Raw genomic sequence first — 14,652 nt, forward strand, 5'->3', positions numbered from 1 at the left:
TTCGTCTGAACTAGATGAAGAAGTTTCAGACACATTCCGATGCACCAAATATCCAACTGTCGCCAAAGACATTTTGATTTCTTTTTTTTAGACAGATTTTTTGAATTCTCTTCTGTGATTTTGACTATTATTTACTATTTATTTACATACATTGATAGGATTGACGCTTAAAACGCCCCATAACCCATTCCACTTGAGTTTATGATTGTAACGCTCGCAAGCAAGTGGAACGGGAAAAATCGCGATCTTGAGCGTGAACGTTATGAGTGCTTAGTGGAACGTACTCTAAGTAGCTCTTCCCGCGCTTCAGCTGACAGTTGTGACGTCATTGTAGTCCTTGTCAAAGCCTTGTCATGATAGTGTGTATTATTAGTTGCCTATGGTAAACTTATAAAAATAACAGCTGAGAAAGTTTGAGTTAATTATTTTGTCAATTTTAAATGTGAAAAAGGTGTCTTTAAAGTTTTTAGAGCTATAGAGTGTATAAATACGTTCATTTTGTGTTGTGGATTGTGACAAAGTGCTTACTAAGTGCCCACGATTTTGTTTATTAATTATTTTAAAGCAAAATATGGAAGTACTCTAAAAAGAATGCTTGCAAAAGGCGATGCTGGGAACTGCTGTTCTTAAAAATGCATTATCCGAGTATTTAATACGATTTATACAGTTAATTTTCTATACTGCATACATATAAGGTGTTTAAATAAATAAACTAAACAATGAACGTTTTGTAATCGGCAACCAATAATGCACGTGTGTGTATTATTGGTTGCCGGACAAGGACTAATAACCATGACAAGGACTACAATGACGTCACAAAGCGAGTAGTTTTCGCATGCACCTGGCGGACACTGTTGGCTGAATGAGCAGTCCTATTAGGTTAACTGACCTCAAATCCAAGGAGGCAATAGAGAAAGAGGGATATATCCTCTATTATAGATACGGGACAACACCGGTATCAGGTCTAAGGAGAGACCAAGTTAAAGAGGTGGAGAAAATGGAGACAGATCTTCCAGCCTCCACCTCATGGGTTCCTCAGCCGGAGGCAAGCTCCTCGACTGTGAAGGGCGGCCCGGAGGGCCAAACTCCAACCGTGGAAGGGTGTGTACCCTCGGAGGAAGAACTGTTGTCAGAGTAGGATGGGAAATACACTGTCCCCTCTACAACAGGGGTATGATGGGTTATAGACTGTGTGATGATTTAAGGAAGGAGGGCACAGTAGATCTTTAAGGTCGCAGTGATTAACCCCCGCCCCCTCTTAGCCCACGGCCACACAGAAAGCGTTTTTTGCGTGAAGCGTCTTTAGCGACTAAAACAAAATAACAGGATTATATAGGAGTGGCTACACCAAAAGCGTGTAGCGTTCGGCGTGTCTCGCAAACAACGCAAATCAAAACAAATCAGTTTGTTTTCTGTAGCGTCTTTAGCGTTTTCTAAGATGAGACCCCGTCATAGGCGGACGTTATATTTAATAGTACAATAAAAATAAATTAAATAGTATGCATATTTTTGTCATTTTAGGGTATTATCTTAAAATATTTTTATAAAGAACATCTACTGTTTAGGAAGATTCTATTAAATTCAAAAATTTGAAGGAAATGTTTGAAAAAGTGTAGTTTGAAATGTTGAAAAAGTAATAAATTAAAGGAATATTTTCTTTCGCGTAAAAAATTGTTTTTTATGCGTAAAAAAAGTCCAGAGACTAGCATGTGTTTGCATCACAGGAGCCATGAGAACCTGTCCAACAGCAGCAATGGAGGTCATTCTAGATCTAACACCACTGCACATTGTCATTGGTAGATATGCCAATGCGACAATGATTAGAATGGTCACTAACGGAATTAGTACTGGGAGAATTGTCAGATCAGGGGCTTGGAACACCCTCAAAAAGGAAATACCACTTCTGCAACTCTCAGTGGACGATATGCCAAGAACGTACAACTTTGACAAACATATCAATGTAGTATTGAGCAATAAGAAGGATTGGAAGAGCGAAACGCTTGCCCAGCAGTTAAAAGACCATACCATAACTTGGTATACTGATGCTTCCAAAACCAATACGGGAACAGGGATCGGAGTGTTTGGGCCGAGAGCTAAATACTCCGAACCAATGGGCACTTACCCTAGTATCCTACAGGCAGAAATCTACGCTATCGAAAGATGCGTACAACTTATCTTAGATAGCAACTATCGGAAACAAGAAACAGCCATCTTGTCTGATAGTCAAGCAGCGTTAAAAGCGATCAACTCAGTATCGATCAATTCGAAATTGGTCAAAGAATGCATAGAGAAGCTGAATAAATTAGGCAAAGAAAACAAAGTCCTCCTACTCTGGGTGCCTGCTCACCAAGGGATAGAAGGCAATGAAAAAGCAAATAATCTAGCTAGGAAAGGAGCTAACACTCCACTAACTGGACCAGAACCGTTCTGCTTTCCAAGTGGTAACCAACTCAAGGCGGAACTCAAGAACTTGGAAGATTCCATCCGCAACCTGGAATGGAAATCTTGCAATGGTCTAAGACACTCGAAGAAGTTTCTGAGGGCTTATGATCAAGAAAAATTACAGATCTTCCTGGGTCTGAGTAAGAACAATCTTCGATTGTCACGGGGTTTTAACAGGACACTGTCTCCTCAATGAACACCTCAGTAGATTGAAACTAAGAAGAAACGGCGAATGCAGATTCTGTGGGGAAGATGATGAAACACCAGTACACCTCATCACTGAGTGCGCCGAGACGACAACCATTCGTGCCATGAATTTTGGTACGACTGATATTGGAGATGGAGAACTACCCTCTATAAAACCGTCCCAGATACTGGCTTTTGTCAAAGCCCTGGGACTGTATGATGAGTTATGATTCAAGAAAGGGGGACACAATGGATCTGTAAGGTCGAAGTGATTAACCCCCCCCCCACTCATTCTAAATTCTAAAAAAAAATGCGTAAAAATTGTTTTTTTTCTGCGTAAAAAAGTTTTTTTTTAACAGGAACAAATATTTTTTTCTGACACGTAAAAAATATTTTTTTTTGCCTAACAAAAGGTTTTTTACCAGAAACAATAAGTTTTTGGCGCTTAAAAATTAGTTTTTTACGTGTAACAAATAGTTTAGTAAACGTAATTTTTTTTTTTGCGTAACAAAATAGTTTTTACATGTAACAAATATATTTTTACACGTAACACATAGTTTTATACGCACAAAAAATAGTTTTCTACCAGTAATAAATAGTTTTATACGCGTAAAAAATAGTTTTATATGCGTAAAAATAGTTTTTTACGTATAACAAATGTTTTTTACACGTAATAATTTGATTCATTTTTACAAAATTTGTATTAAAATATCAATATTTTTGATAAACACGTGGACTGCTCACGAATACACGTCGCGTCACTACGTGTTTCTAAGCCGTTAACACGTTTCGTTACAACTAGCTCGTGTGTCAGGGCCGTCTTGCTAGCTCGTATGTCACGGCCTTGAATTTTTACTCCCAGCGCGCGTAAAGAAGTTTGACTCCAAAATGTTTCATAAATCATGTCCTAAAATTGCATTAGCAACTAGAAATATTTACTATTCTGTTATATAATTATAATTATTTATTATATTATATTATAATTATAACAAGTACTAACCACAACACTTCAACATAAAAAAAACTATACACTGATAAACTAAAATTCCTAAAATAAATGGCAAATAATAATTATTATTTTTACGCACACCACTGGCACTAGCAGTTGATTGTGTTTGTCTCCGAATATATGCCACGGCCCGTCCACAATTCAATCCCAGCATCTTTTATCTTTGTCTCTTCACCGCTAACGGCGCCAATCTCGCCTATCTCTTTCTCACAGGATTGATTGATGGACGGGCCGGGAATCCACGAGCTTGCGACGTTACTAATTGACATCTAGATAGAAACTGCGGACCTGCCGCGTCTTTTGCGTGTTTTTAATGGACACAAATCGACAAAAGCGCTTAAAACGGTAAAATAGCGAAAAGCGCTTGAGACGCAAAAAACGCAAAACTCTAAAAACGCTTCCTGTGTGGCCGTGGGCTTACTCATTCTACATTCTAGAGCCCTAACAACTATATGTTGGGACAAGGTCATATTTTGGAATTATTGCCCTGGTTTTTCAAAATGACTGAAAAATATATGTTTAATTTTTTAAATATAAACATAGCCATATATCCTAAACAATTTGACAATATTTTTATGAATTTGTAAATCAATCCATATTTACAGTAGCGGATTTTGTTCATAAAAGGACAAATTTGCTGACAACTAAATGTTGAGACAAGTATTTTTAAATAATTAATATCATAGGCGGCTTTGCTATGTCACGTCACAAATGTCGCAAACTGTTTACTTCAGTATTGACAGCTTGTAAGTGACTCGATACTTTGAGTAATGAGATTTACTGTAAGACATTTTAATTTTTTTAATTTTCAATTTTGTTAATTTAATCCAAAGTAATGGTCCGTGGAAAAGCTACAAATCAAAAACTACGCGAAATTATCATTCGTCAATACAGTACGGGAAAAACAATTCGAAAAGTTTCTGATGATTTAAGTATTCCAAAAACCACGGTTTTTAATATAATAAAAAAATACGGCGAATCTGCCAACGTAGACGTTAGAGGTAAAAGTTCGGGAAGGCCAAAAGTTATATCTCAGAGAGATTTACGAAATTTAGTAAAAATTTGCAAGTCTGCGAGAAGAAGTACTCTTCGCGAAGTAACAGTTAAATGGAATACTGTAACTGGTTTAAATATATCAAGAGAATGTTGCCGAAAATATATCCACAAATTAGGTCTGGGGTTTTACAAGGTAAACTTTATTTTGTGTGGATAATCAATTACCTGAAGATTATTGATACAAATTCTTATTTAGACCAAAGAAAAACCGCTACTGACAGAAATTCAAAAGAAAAATCGCTACAATTGGGCAAAATCTAAATTATCGTGGACACAAAATGATTGGAATAAGGTCATATTTAGCGATGAGTCTAAATTTGATGTTTGCATTGGAGATCATCGAAAACGAATAATACGAAATAAAGCAGAAGAATTTCATAAAGATTTCTTAAAGAGGGTTGTTAAATTTCCTAAGGGGATTATGGTTTGGGGTTGCATGTCAGCAAGAGGTTTGGGCAAATTAAATTTTATAGATGGCACTGTTAACGCTCAAAAATATCAACATATTCTTGAGACCTCACTTTTGCCTAGTGCTCAAGAATTGTTTCCAAACGAAGACTATATTTTGCAACAAGATGGAGCATCGTGCCATTCAGCAAAATCCACTAAAAATTGGTTCGGTAATAATAATATAAAAGTTCTATCCCATCCTTCAAGTAGTCCGGACCTCAATGTTATATAAACGGTGTGGCATAAAATGAAGCAATATTTAAGAAACCACCCTCAACGAACAATTTTTGATTTGCGGACAAAACTGCAGGAAATTTGAGATAATTTTTCTCCCCAAATGTGCCAATCTTTGGTAAATACAATGCCATTAAGAGTTCAGGCAATTGTTAAGGCGAAAGGTGATGTAACTCCGTTTTAAACAAATTTCTTGTTGTGCTGTCCCAATATATAGTTGTCAGCAAATTTGGCTTGATTTTGTCAAAATAAGCTATTATCAAAAGTGATTTGTTTGCAAAGTTATAAAAATATGGTAAGATTGTTTAGATCATATTGTAATGTTTGAATTTAGAATAATAAACAAAATAAATTGAGTCGTTTTAACAAATTACTCTTTTTATTGCAAAAAAAGACCTTGTCCCAACATATAGTTGTTAGGGCTCGTACATCATGGCTCTGAAAATAAAAATACAGATATTAATGTACTCGTAAGTAGCGAAACAATATTTTGGTACAATGTTCCCAAACCAAAGACGTTATAAAGATAGACCGAACATCTCATTCATAAATACTCGTTGGTAGTGTATCAAACATTCCAATGTGTCAAACAAGGACAGAAGAGACAGAGAAGTCTAAAATTTCCGACCCCGGCAACTAGGCACATTTGGATTGTTCTAATGGCCAGTGGCGTATCGTTTTTTGGAACGAATTAGTAAAGTAAAAATAAAGTAATTAGTAAAATTTTTACTCCATATTAATATACTACATTAACACTTTTTCGTCAGATGAGTTTTGTTATAAGGTCTAATATAATAATACAATTAATATCCCACATATACTTATGTTGAAACGTTAGTAGTTTTCGAAAATCGCTCCAACGTCAATTTTCAATTTAAACTTTCAGTTACTCTTATATAAACTTTCAGTTACTTTTGAATATTTACAGGGTGACTCAGGCTTCCGAAATAGTTCTATATTAGGTTTGTGGTTGGTGACTTTTCTTTCAATTTTTTTTTCAGAATATGGAGGAATTTAAGCACATTTTAGACATTTTTGTAAACATAGGTGGCCGGAACATATTTTCAAACCAAAGTTGTAGATTTGCCATTAAATTTCCATTCCAGAAATACCTAGGGTTGCCACTTGTCCTTTTTTGAAAAGGACAGTCCTTTTTTAGAATAACTTGTCCTTTTGATTTTTTTTTACTTAAAAAGTCATTTTTATTTACGTATTTTCCCTGAGAAAATTACCTACAGCAAACAGAAATATCCTTTTCGCCCAAATTTAATTAGGAATGTTATAAAACTTAACTTATAAATACATTTTTCTTGTTTAGAATAGGCAACATTATTTAGAACTTCCCGTTTAATCTCAAATTATAATTTAGGTTTTAGTTTTACCTTTTTTTATCTTAACCAAATAAAAAGAACTTTTCAAAATTAGTACCTAATTAGTAACGATTTAGTTAGTTCGCAATCGATAGCTTCCTGTGAAGTACTGTGTAATAGTTGTTTAATCTTGTATTATTAATAACTTCCTATTCCTAAAATCAATATGAGAAAATTGTGTTTTCTTTTTGAAAAATAAGACAAGATTTGACTTTCGGTCTTCTTCTTGTGTTATGATGGCTCTGATACGAGGCAATTGCCTTTTAGTCTCGCAATAGAAGGCATTTATCATTAAAAGTATAAAATCTGTGTGCTACAGTATGGGATTTCTGTCGCATAATAATGAATACCTATTACGTTTATTTACAAATCCATTACTTTTAAAGGTAGCTTCATCAGATAATCAAATTTTAGTTAAATCTTCATGAACTGTATTAAGCATATGTATAGCGGTTTGAATCACCCTGTATGTTGACAAAAATATTTTGAAAATGTGCGTTACAATGGCCCCATCTTATGTAAAAAATTAAAATAAAAATCCACAAACCCAAAACGTAATAGGTAAAAGCTTTTTTTGGAGGCCTGGGTCACTCTATATAGGTATGTATAAAACTAGTAGCCTAAGAATTATTTACAGTTCGTCCCATTCTAAAAAAAAGTTAAACACACCGTACAAATAACTCTAGGAAGATGTATTTGTACGGTGGTAATGTCTAAACAAGGCCGAAGAACAGATATAATAAAGCAATAAAATGTAAAAAAGGTCAGAGTAAACACCTTTGTTTATTTGTTGAAGCAAAATTCCTTTAGATTATCGTATATAATGACTAAAATAGGACGCAATTTTAAGAAAAAATGTCACTTTCTGGCTTATAATAAAGAGTTTCAAATGTAACGTTTATATTCAAATTTGTTATGATCTACAACAGTTAGGTAGTAATTGAGACGAATTATAATCCAATTACCGGCTACTACGTTCTTGTTTAAGAGATCAAAATTCAACAAATATAATTAGAAATTATTTTAATTGTGAGAGGCTCCCTTGTGGGGACGCCTATGTACGATTACGGCGCGGCGGAAACAATACCTACCTATGAAAAAGAGACAAATTCGGGTAATTTGAGCTTATTTGTCCACACATTTGATACTGTCGTACCATATTGAAAATTCGCAGATTCAAAAGTACATTAAACAAAAACAAAAACTACTGAAAAACACTGAAAAGTTTACTTCCGGACTTGATTCCGACTTCAAACACACCGTAAAGCTAAACATAGTACACTATAACGGATTATTGGCCGTCGCGAGGGAGTGGTGGGACGGACAGCTCATTTCATTCTGGAAGACTAGCAGCGACGTTGCCAATAGTTCTAGACGTTTCCAGCACATTAAACAGTAAACATGTCCTTTAATAGTAACGCATATATCCCTCTGGTTAATAACATATTATTACGCATGCTTCTTTAAAAATAAACTATTAATTTAATTAAGAAATTGAGATTTATTGATATCCGGTGAAGGTTTTAAAGTCACCTTTTCTGCAAATCAAACTAAGTAGATAGGCGCAAATTTGATATGTGGCAATGTCGCCTTCTCTATCTCAGTTGGTTTTTACAGTACGTAGTCAACCTCCGAATGTTTGATCCATAGATTTAGGAAGAACAGATATCACATTTTGCATTTTAACCCGATCAAACAATCGGAGGTTGACTACGTACTGTAAAAACCAACTGAGATAGAGAAGGCGACATTGCCACATCTCAAATTTGAGCCTATCTACTTAGTTTGATTTGCAGAAAAGGTGACTTTAAACCTTCACCGGATATCAATATATCTCTGATTAAATTTATAGTTTATTTTTAAAGAAGCATGCATAATATGTTATTAACCAGAGGATATATGCGTTACTATTAAAGGACATGTTTACTTCGTTTAATGTGCTGAAACGTCTAGAACTATTGGCAACGTCGCTGCTAGTCTTCCAGAATGAAATGAGCCGTCCGTCCCACCACCCCTCGCGACGGCCTTTGGTCCGTTATAGCGTACCAGCGTTGCCAATGGTCCAAAATTATATTCCACGGCGAACATACCCAAATTCCACAAAATTCCACAATCACTAGGTTCGGTCTTTAGGTCTGCGACCAGGGTTCGGAAAACTAAATGCTACTTTTAAAAACTTCACATAAACTACATTACATATATAGTTAATGTAGTTTTATTAGTTATGTAGAGGGTGTAGTTTATGCTAACCTATATGTAACCTCTGATGTAACTTTCAAATGTCAAAGGTTTGAGGTGAGGTTATTGAGCTTTAAAACACATAATGTATTTAAAGAGAAAACAGAAGAAATATGGCTTTGAATATAATATTTACATCATATTATCTCTATTACACCTCATACAAAGGAAAATTATTCGTAATATCAATACATAGTTTATTAACGTAGTTTTCATGTAGTTAATGAACGGGAAAAGACGTAGTTTTTAAAGAAAAACTACACGTAGTTAATCAGGTAAATTACGTCTTAATTAACTACTTCCGAACCCTGTCTGCGACCAATCCGACATTTTTTTTATATAAACCACGTGATCTTAAAGGGATTTTACATTATATAGTGACGTGTGATATGTGATATGTCGAAAATTTCGTCGGATTGCTTGCAGATCTAAATACCAAACCTAGCTGCTGACCTCGACGGCGACGCTCTTTTTACAGAAATCTGTAAAATTATGATGAGTCCTATAATGTTTTTTTTACTATTAGCTAAATAAGGAAAAAAAGAAGAAAGAAAGGAATAATTCCGAAAATTCCACAAAATTCCACATTTATTCTATTCCACAAACGTTCCACAACATTATTACGAATTCCACACATTTTGTGGAATTCCACAAAGATTGGCAACGCTGTAGCGTACTACGTTTAGCTTACGGTGTGTTTGAAGTCGGAATCAAGTCCGAAGTGAACTTTTCAGTGTTTTTCAGTAGTTTTTGCTTTTGTTTAACGTACTTTTGAATCTGCGAATTTTCAATATGGTACGACAGTGTCAGATGTGTGGAAAAATAAGCTCAAATTACCCGAATTTGTCTTTTCACAGGTAGGTATTGTTTCCGCCGCGCCGTAATCGCCGTACATAGGCGTCCCACAAGGGAGCCTCTCACAATTAAAATAATTTCTAATTATATTTGTTGAATTTTGAGCTATTAAAACAAGAACGTAGTTGCCGGTAATTGAATTATGATTCGTCTCAATAACTATTTAACTGTTGTAGATCATAACAAATTTGAATATAAACGTTGCATTTGAAACTTTATTATAAGCCAGAAAGTGACATTTTTTTCTTAAAATTGCATCATTTTGGTCATTATATACGATATTCTAAAGGAATTTTGCTCAACAAATAAACAAAGGTGTTTACCCGCCCTTTTTTACATTTTATTGCATTATTATATCTGCCCCTTCGGTCTCGTTTAAACAATTTTTTACCACCGTACAAATACCTCTTCCTAGAGTTATTTGTACGGTGTGTTTACCTTTTTTTAGAATGAGACGAACTGTAAATAATTCTTAGGCTACTAGTTTTATACATACCTATATACAGAGTGACCCAGGCCTCCAAATAACTTTTTACCTATTACGTTTTTGGTTTGTAATTTTTATTTCAATTTTTTACATAAGATGGAGGCCATTGTAACGCACATTTTCAAAATATTTTTGTCAACATACAGGGTGATTCTCGGGGTGATTCAAACCGCAATACATATACTTAATACAGTTCATGAAGATTGGGACATTTAACTAAAATCTGATTGTCTGATGAAGCTACCTTTAAAAGTAATGGATTTGTAAATAAACGTAATATTCATTATTATGCGACAGAAATTCCATACTGTAGCACACAGATTTGATACTTTTAATGGTAAATGCCTTCTATTGAGAGACTAAAAGGTAATTGCCTCGTATCAGAGCCATCATAATACAAGAAGAAGACCGAAAGTCAAATATTGTCTTATATTTTCATAAAAACACAATTTTATCATTAAATATTGATTTTAGGTATAGGAAGTTATTAATAATACAAGATTAAACAACTATTACACAGTACTTTACAGGAAGCTATCGATTGCGAACTAACTAAATCGTTACTAATTAGTAATTTTAAAAAGTTCTTTTTAAGATCAAAAAAGGTAAAACTAAAACCTAAATTATCATTTGAGATTAAACGGGAATTTCTAAATAATGTTGCCTATTCTAAACAATAAAAATTTATTTATAAGTTTTATAATATCTCTAAATTTGGACGAAAATAATATTTCTGTTTGCTGTAGGTAATTTTCTCAGGGAAAATACGTAAATAAAAATGACTTTTTAAGTCAAAAAAAGTCAAAAGGACAAGTTATTCCAAAAAAGGACTGTCCTTTTCAAAAAATGACAGGTGGCAACCCTAGGTATTTCTGGAATGGAAATTTAATGGTAAATCTACAACTTTAGTTTGAAAATATGTTCCGGCTACCTATGTTTACAAAAACGTCTAAAATGTGCTTTACCATTGCCTCCATATTCTGAAAAAAAAATTGAAAAAAAACTCACCAACCACAAACCTAATATAGAACTGTTTTGGAAGCCTGAGTCGCCCTGGAAATATTCAAAATTAACTGAAAGTTTATATATAATTAACTGAAAGTTGAAATTGAAAATCGACGTTGGAGCGATTTTCGAAAACTACCTACTAACGTTTCAACATAAGTATATGTGGGATATTAATTATATTATTATATTAGACCTTATAACAAAACTCATCTAACGAAAAAGTGTTAATGTAGTATATAAATATGGAGGAAACATTTTACTAATTACTTTACTTTTACTTTACTAATTAAATTCGTTCCAAAAAACGATACGCCACTGGCCATTAGAACAATCCAAATGCGCCTAGTTGCTGGGGTCGGAAATTTTAGACTTCTCTGTCTCTTCTGTCCTTGTTTGACACATTGGAATGTTTGATACACTACCAACGAGTATTTATGAATGAGATGTTCTGTCTATATTTATAATGTCTTTGGTTTGATCGGGTTAAAATGCATAATGTGATATCTGTTCTTCCTAAATCTATGTCCCAAACAAAAAGCGATTTATGTTGCAAAACATATGTATCAAAAATGTGACGAAACTGTTTCGCAATGTTTCTCAGCAGAGATTTTGTTTCCGTTTTGTGTCTAAAAATGCTACTTGGGCAACCTATCAAGGACCTGCACCAGTTAGTGCTGGGTAAAGTGATAGAAGAGGTGCAGATATAGAAAGGGGACAAAAGAAAAAAGCTTTACAGAATTCTTTGTTATAAAACCACTAACTTTTGTTGAAATTCATGTCTTTAAAATATTTTATTAATTTAATAATAATAATTTACAATGTATAAACAAACATGAAGAAAAAAAACTGATTTCCCCTAATTTTTGATCTAATTTAACGATGACAATCGGTTCTCAGGGATCTATTGTCGCTTTTTTTTCTAAACTCAAGAGTCTGATTAGATATGAATTATTATAATGTATATAATATATTTTTTAAAATAGGTAGGTAGGTATATAAGATTTATTTTAAACTAAAGTATCAACTTGCAAGATTAAAATATATATCTATAAATACGGAATTCTAGGAATTTCTTTGTGGCAAAATAAACAATATAAGTTAAGTGTCGAAGTTTTTTATAACATGAGATTTTTTAGCGACTTTTTGATTAATAATAATAATTAATAACGTTTATTTAAGTATCGTTACATTTTCTCTTGAACTAACTAGATATGAAATATATATATAACATAAGTGCATTTTTACTAAAACTGAATTTAAATATTAAAAATTCATACCTACAGGGTGTTTCAAAAAACATGTGCCATCTTTCGTGGGTAGATTCCTTGAGTAAAAATAAGATTTATTTTTCATATCAACATATAGGTCCTATCAATGCCCTCTATAAAAGATCAGCCTCCGGGCGGACTTTTGTTTACTTCATCAGCTGTACATACTTAGATATTGGGTTAGATTCTGTATTCATATTTTGTCGGTTGATTTTTGGTATTATTTGTTGTTGTAGTGCAAAAAACTAATTATTTTGGTGTTTAAGTGACGTAAAGTACTACCAGATATATGGTTACTATGATGGTCAATCTGTTTCTCATAAAAAACACGAAATATTACACGTTTTGTTAAGTGCTTTAACCTAAAAGTGCCCATAAATTTTTTATTTATCGTGATTTTGTGTGTGTTTTTTAAGACTCAACAATTCATCAATAAAGCTTAAGTGGAGTGTGTTTTTGGTGCTATGCCTCATCTTTGTTGTGTTCCTGGTGGAAAGGATAGTTATACTAGGCAGCTTAGAGTATCCGGAAGAGCAAGAAAAGTGGGTACGAGTTATAAATCAAGACAATTCTATTGAAAATATCTTTAATAAATTTAAAAATAATATTCTCCCAGAATGGTATTAAAGAAAACTGGACAATTATGTTTATTTTATTCATATTGTGGAATCTCCACTCCAAGTGTTGTTGGTTCAGCTTCGATAGATTCAAACACGTAAGTAGGTATTATGATCTAGGGAAAAATAAAGAATATGTGTATTAAAGTTCATGAAAAGGATTATTATTTTGAGTTCAAAATTAAAAAAGATTTTTGTAAAGACAAGAATGATAAAGTTTAAAACAAGAATGTGTTTTTGTTGGATAATATAATGTATGTAAGACAATTCTATTGAAAATATCTTTAATAAATTTAAAAATAATATTCTCCCAGGAAATTATGTTTATTTTATTCATACTGTGGAATCTCCACTCCAAGTGTTGTTGGTTCAGCTTCGATAGATTCAAACACGTAAGATAAACACGTAAGTAGGTATTATGATCTAGGGAAAAATAAAGAATATGTGTATTAAAGACCATGAAAAAGATTATTATTTTGAGTTCAAAATTAAAAAAGATTTTTGTAAAGACAAGAATGATAAAGTTTAAAAGAAGAATGTGTTTTTGTTTGATAATATAATGTATGTAAAGCATAACATAATACCTATTTGTTCAGTAATTTTTACTGAATAGTGTCGATTATTTATAATACCAAATTAATATCAAATATTTAAGTGATGGATGAATACAATATGAATAAAATAACAATAAAATTGGTATATTTGCATAATACAAAATTAAGTTTTAAGAATAAAGGTGTTACTAAAAATACTAAGAAATTCATATTTCTTTGTTTTAATTGGTCGAATGTTATTTACATTTTATTTAAGAATTATACCGTATCATCGAAAAAAAATCGGCGTCTAGTTGGCTTGGAAATGAACATCGATGACATTCCCTAATTGTACACATAAAAAAATTAACTAGAATTTTACAATCTTGGAAAATTTGATATTCTTGAACCTTGTTTCTAAATATTCTAAATTTTTTGATTTTCTTGGGATTTAGGTTCGGGAAAAACGCTGATTAAGTTTTCATTTGGTTTTTCATTATTTTTATTTGGTTTAAAAAAAAACGTTTCGGCTAACATTATAGCCTTCATCAGTGTTGTGTCATATGAAAAAAATAGTGTCGAATATATTTCCATAAAATAATCCAAAAAATTACATATAAAATATTCACACCACGCACCACATAATGTTTACTGCGTACTCCATAGTCTCCATAGTCAATGTAGAGAGTTTTACTGTTAAGAATAATAATTCTAAAAAATATGTGGTCATCTTTTGATAAGTTTATATTAGTTTGTTAATTGCAGTAAACATTATGTGGTGTGAATATTTCATATGTAATTTTTTGGATTATATTCGACACTATTTTTCATATGACACAACACTGATGAAGGCTATAGTTAGCCAAAACGTTTTTTAAAACAAATAAAAAATAATGAAA

This window comes from Sitophilus oryzae, unplaced genomic scaffold, assembly GCF_002938485.1.
Source record: "Sitophilus oryzae breed Bouriz unplaced genomic scaffold, Soryzae_2.0 scaffold_1002_pilon_pilon, whole genome shotgun sequence".
Taxonomy (NCBI): domain Eukaryota; kingdom Metazoa; phylum Arthropoda; class Insecta; order Coleoptera; family Curculionidae; genus Sitophilus; species Sitophilus oryzae.